Source organism: Chelonia mydas, chromosome 15 (genome assembly GCF_015237465.2).
Source record: "Chelonia mydas isolate rCheMyd1 chromosome 15, rCheMyd1.pri.v2, whole genome shotgun sequence".
Classification (NCBI taxonomy): domain Eukaryota; kingdom Metazoa; phylum Chordata; order Testudines; family Cheloniidae; genus Chelonia; species Chelonia mydas.
In genome coordinates, this window is record NC_057856.1 from 21021294 (window position 1) to 21036507 (window position 15214).

The following is a 15214-nucleotide window of genomic DNA, read 5'->3' on the forward strand; positions in this document are numbered from 1 at the left end:
GTATTAGAGAAAAAGAAAAATAATTCATATGAGAAACCTCTAAAACTGACCCTTTAATAGCTTTTTCATACACACTAATATCATGATTTTTAGCAAGCAATATCAGACATTTACCAGGGCTAGAACAAAAGTCTTCTATCATTAATAATGGGGGATTCCATGCTTTCTAATTATATATAGCTTTGCTTTTTAAAGTTTTAGTTCTGAAGAGTTGTGAACTAGTAGACCTATCAGGAGTCCATGACTGAATATTTCCCATTCTGGGGTTTGGGACAGTGAGTTTGAGAGAGACTCTCCAGTCTGGGGAGAAAAGACAGCATTTATTTGACAGACTTTTATTAATTATTAGAGGGCAGCAAAAGGCTCACATGAGGTCCTACACAACTGCAGGTAGAGATTTAAACTGGGTTTAAGTGAGGCATAAGGCCTTGTACAAAACCCCTACATTGGTCAGTGTGATTAACAATAGGTAACTCTTAATATATTTGTCAGCCCATGCAATTGTTATCTTCAAAACTATACACAGCCATGAGTCAAAGCACTTTAAAAATAAATAAATAAAAAATACACACATCCACACACTGAACTTCAGGCGTACACAGGAGGGGGAAGAGTATACAGGATAAAAGCACAGAGAGACCAAATTCAAATGAACAAAAAAATACATTCCTTTTAGCAATGCCCCCAAACTGACCCCAGCCAGCAGAGTTTAGTCCTCTTATTGATCTAGGAGACAAGCAGGCTTTATCCCTTTCCCTTAGGCATCAAGTCAGAGAAGGAGCTGCTTACTACAGGTCATAAGGCCCTTACCTCAGAGCAACCACACTTATGATCAGAAAAACAAGTCTGTAAACCTAGCTGAGACTAACAATCTAGAGCCTAACGAGCCTGCTGTGTCCCCCACACTTCCTTTTCCAGTTTTTCGGGCAGGGGAGGGCAAGGCACTCCTTGATTATGACCAGACTGTCCCTTAAAGGGAAAGTCCCCCCCACAGAAGTCAGTGACCAGCCAGCATCCTGCATAACAACTGGGAATAGGAAACATTCTGGCAAAAGGGTGCCATGGAGCTCATGGTAAAATTAACACATATTAGACTGCTTAACTAAGAACATCATTGTGATGTCACGTACTTAAGGTCTATGCAGAATAGACGGGAGACTGACTTTTAAAATCTCATCTCAAAGTCAGTAACTAGAGCTGGTTAAAAATTTTCTGTGAAAGAAATTTAAATTAAAGGAAAAATTGAAGTTTCTTTCAAAGGTTTCCATTTATCTGTTTGTTTTTGCCAAAAAAAATTTTTTTTCAGTTTTCTATTGAGAAAAATTGAAATTTTTGAGGAAAATGATTTTTTGTTATGAAAAAAGGCCACTTTTCATTTAAAAAAATGAAAATTTTGACCAATTCCATGAGTAACATTGGCCCATTAGGCACTGGCTACATTAGAGCAGTGAACCATGTTAAATGCATCCACACTGTACAAGTTTAGTGATTTGCCTCAAAACAATTTCAATTTTAATTCCTTCTGGGTACCTATCTCAGTGCATTCTGAGAGATTTCACAAGGACACCAATGTTCTGTGGGGCAGCAGAAGGAGTAATTGAACCATTTCAATTTGTTTGTACCCATACTGGCACAAAACTGGTTTGGATTGAACTAGTTAACTGTTGAGAGGTTTAGACCAGTTCTAACTATTTTCTTCCACACATATAAGCCCCCCAAGTGTTTTACAGATATCCCATTATTATTATTAAAGTTTGGTGCCTAAATACCTTTGAGGATCTTGGGCTTATTGTTTTAGGAATAAGAGATACATGCTAAGCTGACACAGAATTGGCTAGTATTATAATAAATGTAACATGATTTTTAAAAAAGTTTATATGATTAAAATCCAAATTTTATTTGCCAAAAGCCACCGCCTGTATTAGCTGTCTATTATTTTCTGGCATCAACTCATGAACTTCAGATTTTCTTAATCAGAAAAATATTATACCATGATGAAGCTTCCTTTGCATTTGGAATTTGTGCCCGTACCTCTGTTTTGTTGCAATGTTAACTCCTCTGCTGCCCTTCTGAGTGAAAACAAATGCATGAAAATCTCATTCAGCTGCTCTGTAAATTAAATTTACCATTCAGTCTAACACAAATGGAGTATAAACCCAGAAGCCAATCTACAAACCGTTTTGCAGCAAGAACATCTGAGCCTGCGAGAGATCTAAACATTAAAAAGACTATTTATTATGTGAGAAAGATGATTCTTCCCTTTTATAAACTCCATTTTGTTCTTAGATCTCTAAGTAGTTATTGGGGGCGGGGGGAATAGATAGATGACTTAAATATTGGCATAGTGGCTGCCAAATCCAAGCCCTTGTTAAGATCTGATTAGTTCCAAACTTGAAATGTAATCAAGTTATGAGTTAGAAAGGACAGATGGATTTGAGCAGCAGAGTTCAGATCTAGATTTTGAAACCCACAAAGTTTGGGTATATTCAAATTTGGAGTGTTGGTTTAGCTCATTATAGACAGAGGGGGCCAGGTGTGAAATTCAGGTCCTGGTTCAGATTTTCTTTCACACAAAGAACATGCATATTGAGATCTAGTGTTTTGGTTTGGGCCCATCACCCATTTCTATTAGAAACCCCAGTAAGTCTGTACACATGATTGGAAAAACACTTAGATGTGATAGCTGCACTGCCAATCCTAAGCATTCAAAACTTACAAGTCAGGCCCCCAAAAGTCTTGGGACTGGCTAAAAAAAAATATGGAATTCTTTAAAAATAATATATTTGGGGTTCTTTCTATTTTTCTTCTGGCCTTTGTGTTGTTGGGGCAGGAAGTCACATTTTTCAAACTTTGCTCTGCAACCAACTGACCTTACCTTTTTTTAAAAAATGAAAGCAGAGATTCTCACATAATAATGACTCCAGGAGTTGGGGTTTTAAGAAAAATAGCAATTATCATGAGGTTTGTGATAAAATCATGACAGTAAGCAATGCTGTGATAAACTGTTGCTTCAGGCTTAAGAGGAGTCTTTTTCATTCTGTTCCCTCTATTACTTTTTATGAAGATATCCTGTGCTACCATTGCCCTCCAGGTCTCCCAAGTCAGATAGTCTTGTCTGGGTTTTTGTCAGTTGAGAGCCACGTCTTTGTTTTAGTCTCATATTGCACTGAGCACCCTGGCAGTGCTTAACAAGTAATAAACTGGTGGGCACCTTGTATAAGATAAAGAAACACCCAGTTACTACCAGTCTGAGTCTTCCAAACTCATATCACTTGCGACATAAACAACAGAATCTAGGGCTCCAAAGGAAAGAGATTAGTATATTAATGACACCTGGTCAATGGCAAATAATGATGTATTTACTACATTCAGTCAGTTCATCTGCTGCTGAAATTGCTGCTGTAAGGGATTTTGTTCCTTTGGATCCTCAGTTTAAGTTATTGATTTTTCTATTTCCTGTCACTATCCTCTCTGTGCTCTGCAGAAAAGTAAACCAAAAAAAAAAGTTCCTCAAAACTTGTGATTTTTGATCGTTTTCTGGCATTCCACTTAGCTTAGGAAGCCAATGAGCCAAAACGGGTGTATTCATTCCTTGAATAGATTTAGTGGCATGGTGCTGGAACTAGGGGTGCTGCTGCACCTACTGGCTTGAAGTGGTTTCTATTATATACACAGGGTTAACAGTTTGGTTCAATGGCTCTCAGAACCCCAACTATACAAATTGTTCCAGCACCCCTGTTTCTAAGTGGTGTTTCTAAGCCTACTGATAAGTTTATGCTTCAAAATAAGTCCAAAGATTAGACAAATATACTGTTATGAAAACATCCTCTCCAGAAGGGTCCTCCAAACTCATGACAGTTCCCCCTATTTTTCTTGCTTTAAAATCTCCCCTCCCGTAGAACTTTGTGTCTCTCACAGTCATTCCCTTACAGCTGAAGAAGACTGACGGGTCCTCCTTCAGAGCTGATCAAAGCCTGTCCTTAATTAATCAAAAATGTTGAGCTTTGCAAAGAGATTAGATATTCCTTTCCACTCTCTAGGGTTTATCAGTCATACTGCCTCTGCATCAATCCCAGCCCCTGCTGGGACAGGGAGCAAGAAACTTAGACCAGGAACAAAAACCAGGGCAATCCAGAGCATACCTGCTGTGCTGACTTAATATCCTTTCATCTTTGTATTCATTTATCCCTTGCTTCATTCTATTAAGTATTACAGCCATAAACTGGTACCTGTAGGAACAACTTTACTGAGCTAATTTATTAGACTTCTGTAAATGCTGGGTGGTTGCTACGTAAGTATCCACTCTATTGCAGAGCAATAGCTAATTAAAATATAAAACAGTTTTGCAAAATACCACTCAACCCAAGTGAATGAGATTACCTTTCTCTATCATTACTTTGAAGTGGGATCATAGGTTTTATACCTGGGCTGGTAAATTTTTGTTTTCATTAAACAATGTAACAAGGCTGATATGTATTTTAATGAAAATGCACTGTTTTTTATAATACCTATAGGCACCAATCATGGATCAGGTCTCTCTCATGTTAGGCACTGTACACACATAAACATATATCAAAAAAGACAGGCTTTTCCCAAACAAGTTTACTGTCTCTGCATATTGTAGCCTCTTTTTGACCTGAGTGGCTAGCCAAAGTTCAGGGCCCTAGGAATGTTCCAGTGAGAAGGAAACATTGGGGGATAGTCAGGTATTTTCTTTGATACAGTCATGTTTATTTACAAGAAATACATTAATTCCTGTTTCTTTAAACAGTGGAGGAGCCAAGAGGAAAAAAGGGAGCAGTTTTATAGCTTACAGCCTCAAGCCTCTTTAGCCCACAGCAGACCCAAAAGCTCTCTCTTTTTCCAGTCATAGGGTACTGCTTGGCTTTTGTGCATACACTTCATCTTCAGCAAAAGCTCCCTCGGTCCAAACTCCCAGGTGAGTTCAGCACCCACTTTTGTCACAGTTTGGGGGGCTTCTCATTAACTCATCCTGACAGTTTTGTTAATTGAAAGGTAATGTTCACACACAGCCTCAAAGAGATTTGTGATGGATATAGTCACCAGTACCTCTCAGCATAATAGTATGTAGCACTGAACACTTAAAAAATAGATCAACCCACATAACTAAAAGCAAATAACAAAACAGACATATTTCAGAGCAGCAGCCGTGTTAGTCTGTATTCGCAAAAAGAAAAGGAGTACTTGTGAAAACAGACATAGGAAAATATATGGCCTTGTGGATGAATGAAAGCTTGAACTGTAGCACAGAAGTATTTGCCTACAGTAATAGCATTATTCATCCTTTAAGAGTTCTTATACATCCACACCATTTATAGAAACAATGCTTGATCTGGAAAGTAAAAGAGTTTATCAGCTACAAGAAACTGCGGGGAACCACTCACTTTTGCAAGGCTTCCTTAACTTGTGGGAAATTTTGGAACAGCTTCTCAGCTGGGGTAAATCTGCAAAGTTCTAATGAAGTCAGTCGACCAGTGCCAATCCAAATCAGCTGAGTAAGTAGCCCAACTACATTTCAGCGTTACAGTGTATCTCTTCTCCTCAAGTTTTTACACTGTGATCTTCAGTGTAGTATCTAAGTGCTTTCCAACAATGCATGGAAGCAACATGACTAGCTCCTGTCATGGGTGGCTTAGGCAGCTTTTGCCTTTTGTTGGGGAGATGATCTGACCTTATTATTAAGATGTTAATTTTTTCTCTAAAGCAGCAACATTCCCATTGATGGTATCAATCCGCTGGGTAGAGTTCTCCCTCCCCCTAATGTTTCACCCACTCGTCTAATCTGTGTAGTTTTTCCTTGGGTTGTCACTCTTCCTTCGGTTTGTTTTGATGTCTAAGGTCAGGTTCTTATTAAGCATAATTGTTACTAATTTGTTTTGCTACTGAGTGGTGTGTTAATCATTAGCAGCTGGGTGGCAGCCACAACTTGCAGCAGATAAAAGGATATTTTATTCTCTGTCCCTAATTTACTTTTTTCATATTAATTCATACAGGACTTTTGGGCTGGATGCCCTTCTTGTAAACCAAGCTGTGTTTCTCTGTATCCCTTCTCACAGTCTCACCCCTCTTAATGCCAGAGCTGCCTATTCCAAAGTCCCTGCCAAAGGGAACACTCTCCTGTGTCTCTCTGCCTTCTTGACTCTCTGGGCTGAATTCAGCCTGGACCAGAGAGAGAGAGGAAGCTGCCCGTCCTTTCCTGCTCCAGCGGATACCAGGTAGTGATTGGGCCCCCATGCTGGCTAGAGCTTCCCTAAATTTGCACTCTGGCTGTCATGGCATCTATGGGCCTCATTGCAACTGCAAAGTGAGGGAACACCTCAGCTACACCTTCTCCCACCCCCAATAAATTCTCTGTGTGATAGTCTTCTGCATGTAGGCTATGATGCCCCCTGTACTTGATATATTCTCTGGGCCCCTTTCTGGCTACTTTGTCTCAACATAGCTGGAGTAAGTGGACACTGTGCGGGGGTGACTTCCCCCTCTATCTTATTTCAGATCTCTAAAGATGTAACTTTTCTCCTTTGCATAAATCTCTTAGCAGTGGGAGAGAATAGTTAATATTTAAGACCCCAATCCTGCAAGGTCAGTGGCACCTGTGCTGAGTCTTGACTGCAAGATTAAGTCTTAACTCGGATATTATAGGAGATTGTATTGAATTAAACTTGATGAGTACGTCGTGGATAATTCTTTTATGCACCAACATTAGTGAGTCAGCAGGTTCTTTAGTGGGTTTATTAGCTCACCACATTTATTTGAATTAATATCATTTATCAAGATATTGACGGGTTCCATTTACTGACCTACGTTTTTTTACTCTACGTTTGCAGCATGACGGGAAAACATGACTTAGTATAAGGTGCCAATAACTCAACCATGCTTTGTCAGCAGCACTGGGATGGCAGAACAGTAATTCACTAAGTTGTTCTATTTTGCCATCTGGGTGGATTTAATTTAAGATGAACAAGTAACTAGGAAAAAATACCATTATATTTAGCTTATTTTCCAAGAATAGAAATATTGCATAAAGAAAATGATACTGTTCTTTCGCCCAGTTTAAACTCCCATATCTAGTTCACCTCACTGGTCCTGGCAGCTAACACATGTGGAGCTGCTCTTCTCTACTGAATAACTTGTGAAAGTGTATTGCAGTCATTTGCTATTGTTGATCAACCTAAAAGCATCCATATCATTTTTTCCCTCAGAAACGTATGTTTGTGCAACCTGGAAGGCATTTGACCACTTAATACAATTTCATTTGATCAGAGCAACCCATCTACAGCAGTTGCATGGATGTCATGCCCCATCGTGTGGTTAAAAGTGGTACCACAGTTGCATTCACTGTTTTTTATTAGCTTAACTTTCATGGGAAGAAGAGGGAAAATGCAGGCCTGGAGTTGCCCTTCCCTTCTCACAGATGATGCCGGCTCCTCTCTTCCAAGCCATGTGTAGGGTAGAAAGGCCTAAACGCTGATTCTGGATGTCCAAGATTAATTATTTTGGTTGTACCAACTTTGCAAACCCCACCTGATATCTAAAACTCACGCTGTGTTCTTTTGGTTCATGCATCATCATCCAATAAAAAACTTCCACCAAGTTCTCTTCCTTCTGTACTTTCACTCTGAACAAGAAATATTGCTTCTCTCCAGCCTTGTTACTTACCTAAGCGGAGAAATGAGGAAATTGGCAGAGTTACTTTCCACTTTTGTTGAAATTATTAGTGTTCTAAAGAGGGAGGGAAGCTGCTGGAGACATCTGGCAAATACAGAGATAGAACAGAAAGATAAAATGAAGAGAAAAGAAAGGCAGTAGGGCTAGTTCATGTACTATAGATCTTGCAAAGGACATCATGCCCTGTGTGGCTGCTTGCTTTGCGTGTGTTTAAGCCAAATTCCTTGTCCTCTTATTTTGCTCCAAACTTTGGGCAGAGGAGTCAGAATTGGGGTTATAACAGGAAGAGCCATGCAGCACTGAAGGAATATGAGTAGTGTTCTCACCATCTGGATTATGAAGGAAGGCACACCTTTAAAGATTTCTTCTTAAAAGTTATTTGCTTCAATTAGAGTGCCCTTTAAAACTCATGAATCCCAAGAGCTTCATGTCTATGATCTCCTCCTTCTCTAAACAATTATTCCTGCAAACTAATCAGATTTTCATTCTAGCTACCCTCTATCTATGCCAGAAGGAATAGAGCATAATATTAATATACATGCAAGCAAAGCAGACTCAGAAACCCTGACATTTGTGTTTATTATATTTGTGTTATTTCCAACCACAAGAATTAAAAAGCTGAGATTCCCAGGTAATCACAAGGTTCCAAGGGCTGTGGCTTAAAGAAAAACACCAGATATTCCAAGACGCATGATACAATCTCTAGAGCTGGCAACACTTTTTTGTGGTTTGCTATTATCTTCGACTACCCGCCTTCTCCGTGTTTCAGACGGGCAGCTGATTTTTTGAAGAATGTATTTATTAACAATAGTTCATTTTAGGTATTTCTATAGTACCAGTTGCCTTGGCATTTAATGCTGGTGACAATAAAGCTGCTATCATCATCAAAACCTACATGTATATATTTATTGTCATCCCAAAGGATTCCAAAACATTGTACAAATTATGAACAAGTGCTTTGCTCAACATTGAAATATAGCTTTTTAACAGTGCATGCCAATGTTACCTTACCTAACATTTTAGGGAAGGACATAAAGAATACTCTTGAAACTGCTGGGACAATATTAGGTAGGTATAATGTATTGACACAAGTTGGAATTTGGTTAAGACATTAATTAATGTACCTACTCAAGATAGATGCCATGGGAATTTGATGTCCGCTTCTGATCTGGACTTTTATGCCTCATTCAAAAGATAGCACCTCCAGAAGAATAGTGACCCCCGCTCTATAATGGACCAATGGATCAGTACTTACATGAAGTGTCTTTCCAACCTTACTAATCCACTGACATTACTCCCAGCACCTACCGTGTTTTGTTGGAGATCTCTCCTTCATCCTCTCCCGACCCGACCCAGCTTGTGAGATCGGACAGAATCCCATTACAGTGTGATAGAACTGTAGGACATTGTTATAAACTGAATTCTTTTCCCCACTGTATCTGTTTAATATGTTGGATAAAAAATATAGACGGAACAAAGTCATTTCTCTCAAATGACTGCTTTTCTATAATTTTTCTGTGTTTTTACATTTACACACTGTTAAAATATGCTATTATTTTCTGTATTTTTTTCATTAGTGATCTCTTTTGTTACAAAAGTAATCATTTGTTTTTCTTTTATTTTTTTAAGTAATTCATATCACCCTTTTTCTGGTCCATTGAGGCCCCTTTGCACCAAATAAACGGTACAAATTGGCCTTAATCAACTGCTGACAGATAGTAGAGAATTCCCATTGCGCAGAAAACTTTCCAGTGGTGGAAGCTGGAAACTCAGCTCCATCATTTCCTGCACCAGCCTTCTCCCCACCTCTGGTATAACAGCAAGGAGATGATACGGGGAGCAGGTTGGGGAGGCCACAATTCTATTAGCTAGGATATTATATTTATGGGTGATTTAAACCCTCAGGTTTTAGGGCATAAGACAACCACTTGCTGCCAGGAATTAGGAATAAATTTCCCCAATGGCTAGGTTATTTCATAATTGCCTGCTGTTGTGTGTTAAACCCTCCCTTTGAAGCACCTGGAACTGGGGGCTGTCAGAGATAGAATACTGAACTACTCAAATACAGGACTGATCTGGTATAACAATTCTTATGTTTCCATCAATTCCTCCCAACTTGATTCATCATTCTTTGGTTGAGCGCATAATAAAAAACCTCCTAGAGTTTCCACCATGCACAATGCAAGATCAATTTCCAATTTTTAGATGTTCAAATATATCACATTTTGGCAGGAAAATCTGCTGCAATTTAATGTTCTTGAGAACAAACAATTTTTTAGCTTCAGTGAAATATAACAGAACTGTAAACTACTGCACATGGGGAAGCCAAAACAAAGAAGAAACACAGGATTTAACCTTCTGCAAGATCCTATCATTTGTGAAACTAGTTGCGCCAAACCCCACTGTGCAGGCTGTTTTTTCATGATCCAGCCTACCATGCCTTAATCAGTCAAATGGAAGCCAAGAGAAAATAATCAGGGCTAGTTAGTTTCCATTGGCAAGCTGTTGTATGGATAAACAGCTTAACCTACAAGAAAACACTAATCGTAGAATCATAGAAGTGTAGGACTGGAAGAGACCTCAGTAGGTCATCTAGTCAGTCCCCTGCACTCAAAGCAGGACTAAATAATAACTAGATCATTCCTGACAGGTGTCTAACCTATTCCTAAAAACCTTCAATGACGGAGATTCCACAGCCTCCCTAGGCAATTTGTTCCAGTGCTTAACTACCTGACAGTTAGGAAACAGAGTAGCAGCCGCAATCTCTTGCTGCAATTTAAACCCATTGCTTCTTGTCCTATCCTCAGAGGTTAAGGATAACAATTTTTCACCCACCTTATTGTAACAATGTTTTTTTTTATGTACTTGAAAAATGTTATCATGTCCCCAGAGACAGATTATGGGTTTGTGGGACCCTGGGCCAGAGCAAGTGGGGGCAGTCGTCCCCTTCCCATCCCTCCCATCCCTGGCACTCCTGCCGGGGAAATGGGGTCAGGGCATGGGGCTTGCCCCACCCCACCTGTGCAGCGCTCCTGCCAGGGAGCAGGGTTGGGGTGCAGGGGCTTGTCCTGACCCACCCGCCTGGCACTCCTGCTGGGGAGCAGCGTCAGGGCACAGGTGCTTCCCTCATTCCCCAGCAGGAGTGCTGGGCGGGTGAGCGGAGCCAGGCGGGACACCAGGGGTGCCCATTTTTCCAGGGCCCCCCAATTGGCCAGGGCTCCTGAGCGCAGGCCCCATTGGTCCAGTGGCTAATTCGCCACTGCGTGTCCCCCATCAGTCTTTTCTTCTCCAGACTAAACAAATCCAATTTTTTCAGTCTTTCCTCACAGGTCATGTGTTACAGACCTTTAATAATTTGTGTTGCTCTCCCCTGGGCTTTCTCCAATTTGTCCACATCTTTCCTGAAAAGTGGCATCCAGAGCAGGACACAATACTTCAGTTGAGGCCTTGCCAACACAGAGTGGAAGAAATACTTCTCTTGTCTTTCTTACAACATTCCTGCTGATACATCCCAGAATGATGTTTGGGTTTTTTTGCAATAGTATTACACTGTTGACTCATATTTAGCTTGTGATCCATTATAACCCCCAGATCCGTTCCTGCAGTACAGTAACTCCTCACTTAAAGTCATCCCAGTTAACATTGTTTCGTTGCTGATCAATTATGGAACATGCTCGTTTAAAGTTGCGCAATGCTCCCTTATAACGTTGGGCAGCCGCCTGCTTTGTCCACTGCTTTCAGGAAGAACAGCCCGTTGCAGCTAGCTGGTGGGGGGCTTGGAACCAGGGTGGATTGGCAGCCCCTCTTTCAGCTCCCGGCTCCCCTAAGTACCCTGTGGGCAGCCGCCCAGCAGGCTATCAATTGCGGGCAGTTCGGCTGTCCCTCCCCCACCTGCCCTGTGCTGCTCCTGCCCTCTGCCTTGGAACTGCTCCCGGCAGCCTCCTGCTTGCTGTGCTGGGGGGGGGGGCGCTAAAGTCAGGGTGTCCCCATCCCCCCTGACCCCCACTTACCCCTTCTCCATATAGAGCAGGGTGGGGACATGACAGGGCTCAGGACGGAGGGAGCTTGCTGGCCGCAGCTGCTGTCTCAACTTGCTGGTCTACTTAAAAAGGCAATGTACTTAGAGTGGGGTCAGCGTACTTAGAGGGCAATGCATCTATCTCTCTCTCCCCCACACACAGGGTGTGTGTCTCAGTCTGCCATGCTGTCTCCCCTCCCTCCATTCGTGCTGCCTTGTAGAGTGTGAGGCTACATTAACAACGTGTTAACCCTTGAGGGCTCAGCCGAATGCTAGTTCATCACTAAGCAAGAAGGTATTCCCTGGGAAGTATCCCACCCTCTTACTCCACCACCTCAACCAAGCTTCACAATCATCATTGCTGTCTACAGTATTAAATTGTTTAAAATTTATAAATTATACTGTGTGTGTATACACACACACACACAGAGGTTTTTGTCTGGTGAAAAAAATTTCCCTGGAACCTAATCCCACCTATTTACATTAATTCCTATGGGGAAATTGGATTCGCTTAACATCGTTTTGCTTAAAGTTGCATTTTTCAGGAACATAACTACAAAGTTAAGTGAGGAGTTACTGTACTCCTTCCTAGGCAGTCATTTTCCATTTTGTTGTGTGCAACTGATTGTTCCTTCCTAAGTGAAGTACTTTGCATTTGTCCTTATTGAATTTCATCCTATTTACTTCAGACCATTTCTCCAGTTTGTCCAGGTCATTCTGAATTTTAATCCTATCTTCCAAAGCACTTGCAACCCCTCCCAACTTGGTATCGCCCAAAAACTTTGTAAGTGTACTCTCTATGCCATTACCTAAATCACTGATGAAGATATTGAACAGCACCAGACCTAGAATTGATCCCTGCAGGACCCCACTCGATATACCCTTCTCGTTCGTTTAGGAGGTCAGGCGGAACAGTATCAAAAGCCTTACTAAAGTCAAGCTATACCAGATCTACCACTTCCCCGCTATCCATAAGGCTGGTTATCCTGTCAAGCCTGAAACATCAACAAAAACTAATTCTATTTCTTACAAAAGTTGGAATTGTGCAGGTACCCACTATACATAATCCTATATAGTTTCTCCATACTAAGTTATTGACACCAGACAAGAAAGAGAAACTGACTTAAATGCTATTTTAACTTTATACATTAAAATGACCCTGGCTCAATTCTGTTTCATTGCATAAATAGGAATACCTCCACTGTTGCAATGAAGTTACATTAAAGTTAGAGAAGAACCATGCTCAAAGCACTTGAATTTATAAAATAGTTTTCATTTAAGCATGTGTATTTTTATAAAGCAGCTGACAGTCCAAATTGTGCCCTGCCCTACAACCTCCCATTTTAGTAACAAAAGATCAAAGGTCAGAGCTTCAAAAAACATGTTTTGGCCCAAAATAGGTGAAAATAGCATACAACGCATTCCAGTGCTCGGTTATAGATTTCCTGTGGAAATGTTCAGTGGTCCACTAAGGGCAGCTTTCAGTCTCCTTTGCCAATGGGAGTGGTAAAATGAATGCTTGGCATAGCCCAGGGCATGACTCAGTATCATTAGCAAATTTAATAGAAAAATCTTGTACAGGATCTTTGCCTCATTTTCACGTTTTATTTTCAATAATGTTCATTAGATTTAGCATCAGAAATACTGGAGCTTCAGCACATTACCAGGCATAATATATTTGCCAATACCCCACTCTATATTTGAAAGCTAGAACAAAAATGCAGAACCTCAAGGACAAAATAAAAAAGTTTTTAAAAAATGAACATATTTGGTTCAGGTTGCAAAATGTCAAAAATTAGAAATCTCATACAGAGGCAGATTGCCAACTTAAATAAAGTTGAAATAGACAGCATATGAAGTGACCCTTCTTGTATCCCAAGTTAATATGAAAATTCAGCAGCTGTATAAGTGGAATATCAAAAGGTGAAAAGTTTGGCTTTAACTGATTAAGGCATTCATTTGGAATAAGTGAAGTACTGTGTTCTAATGTATAACTCATACCACTAGGTGGAGGTATTCATAGAGTTTAAGGAACGTTTTATTTTCCTGACCATTTATTAAGGGACAAGCAATATCAACATTTGAAAGAAAAAAAAAAACAAAGAAAATAAATAAAATAAAAGTATCCCTACAACAGTTTATCACTTTAGGACAAAAGGTGCTATATATATATATAGGAAGAACAGAATATTATCGGGTGGTAGCACCACAGTAGTTCAGGCTGAGATGAGTGGATTTGAATGATTTAAAGACATGGTTATACAGATTGTGTTGAATTATCAGGAAATGCTCTACCTAATTTTCTCTTATATGTTTGCATACGTTCAAGTAATGCTATCAACTGGAAGCTCTAAAACATAACTCAGTCAAGCCCTTTAACAACATATACAAACTGCCATCATAAGACTGTTAAAACTTTCATCATGCTTTTAAATTTAGCAAGACAATGGGCCTCTAACACAAACTAATCCTGAAACATTAGCAAAAACAAATCTTATTTCTTACAAATCACAATAGGGTATATGAAAAAAATCTGACAAAAGTTGTAATTGTGCAGGTACCCACTAAGACTATATTGGCCTCATTGTCACAGGATCAGTTCAGGTCCCTAGTCTAACCGACCCTGGAAATGCTGTGGACAGAGCATGAACTGAGCCCTATAAACATGGAATAACTTTGCTATTCTACAGCACCATCCTCCAGTCACCTGAAAAACCTGCAATGAGACTTCAAGAAAGATTTCAGCCTACTTTACTAGGCCAAATGATATTGCAGTGACAAGGTCCAGGAAGACTAATAGATTTGAGGGAGATGAATGGGAAGGTCACTAGAGATCAAACTCCAGCAACTGAAAGATCCAGTGTAGGGCATTTTAGAAAAATCATTATTTCATGACGTTCTGTTTGAGCTTTGGATAGCTTACATTTAAAGTATGTGCACATCAGACAAAACTATTATGTAGCTCAGAGTAGGCAACCTATGGCACGCGTGCTGATTTTCAGTGGCACTCACACTGCCCGGGTCCTGGCCAGCAGTCCAGGGGCTCTGCATTTTAATTTTAAATGAAGCTTCTTAAACATTTTTAAACCCTTATTTACTTTACATACAACAATAGTTTAGTTATATATTATGGACTACAGAGACCTTCTAAAAAAGTTAAAATGTATTACTGGCACACAAAACCTTAAATTAGAGTGAATAAACGAAGACTCGGCACACCACTTCTGAAAGGTTGCTGACCCCTGATGTAGCTATACTCCACTACTTTGCAGAAGCCACAATACATGCAAAACAAAGAAGTCACGGCTACTAGGGATTCTCCTGCTAAAACAATTAAGGGGTAAAAGTGGTGACAAGAAACCATTTTGGGGGGGGGGAGGGGAAGAGTGGCAGAAAGGGCAGGCAGCTCGGGCCAACTTAAAAACTAACTAGTACATAAAGTTAGTTGTATGTACTGATGGAACAAGACACGAAGACTGAAATTCATCTATTTCCAGAAAGGACCAG

At 40.2% G+C, this 15214-nt stretch overlaps 1 protein-coding gene and 1 long non-coding RNA gene across 6 annotated transcripts in view; one reads left to right on the forward strand and one right to left on the reverse strand.

Moving 5' to 3' along the window:
* ADGRD1 (adhesion G protein-coupled receptor D1) overlaps window positions 1-5495 on the reverse strand; it is a 259123-nt gene extending 253628 nt beyond the window's left edge. The window contains exon 1 of one of the 5 annotated variants that reach the window (XM_027817275.3): window positions 811-936. The gene's annotated coding sequence lies outside the window, so the exon portion shown is untranslated. Of the gene's footprint in view, window positions 1-694; window positions 762-810; window positions 937-5405 lie in introns of those variants that run through there. The other 4 variants (XM_043529403.1, XM_007054972.4, XM_043529404.1 and 1 more) reach the window with 4 other exon arrangements.
* LOC122463043 lies at window positions 5434-7327 on the forward strand. Its single transcript, XR_006286008.1, has 3 exons — window positions 5434-5516; window positions 6015-6236; window positions 7224-7327. It is a non-coding gene; the product is annotated as an uncharacterized LOC122463043 (long non-coding RNA).
* Window positions 7328-15214: the final 7887 nt, after the last annotated feature.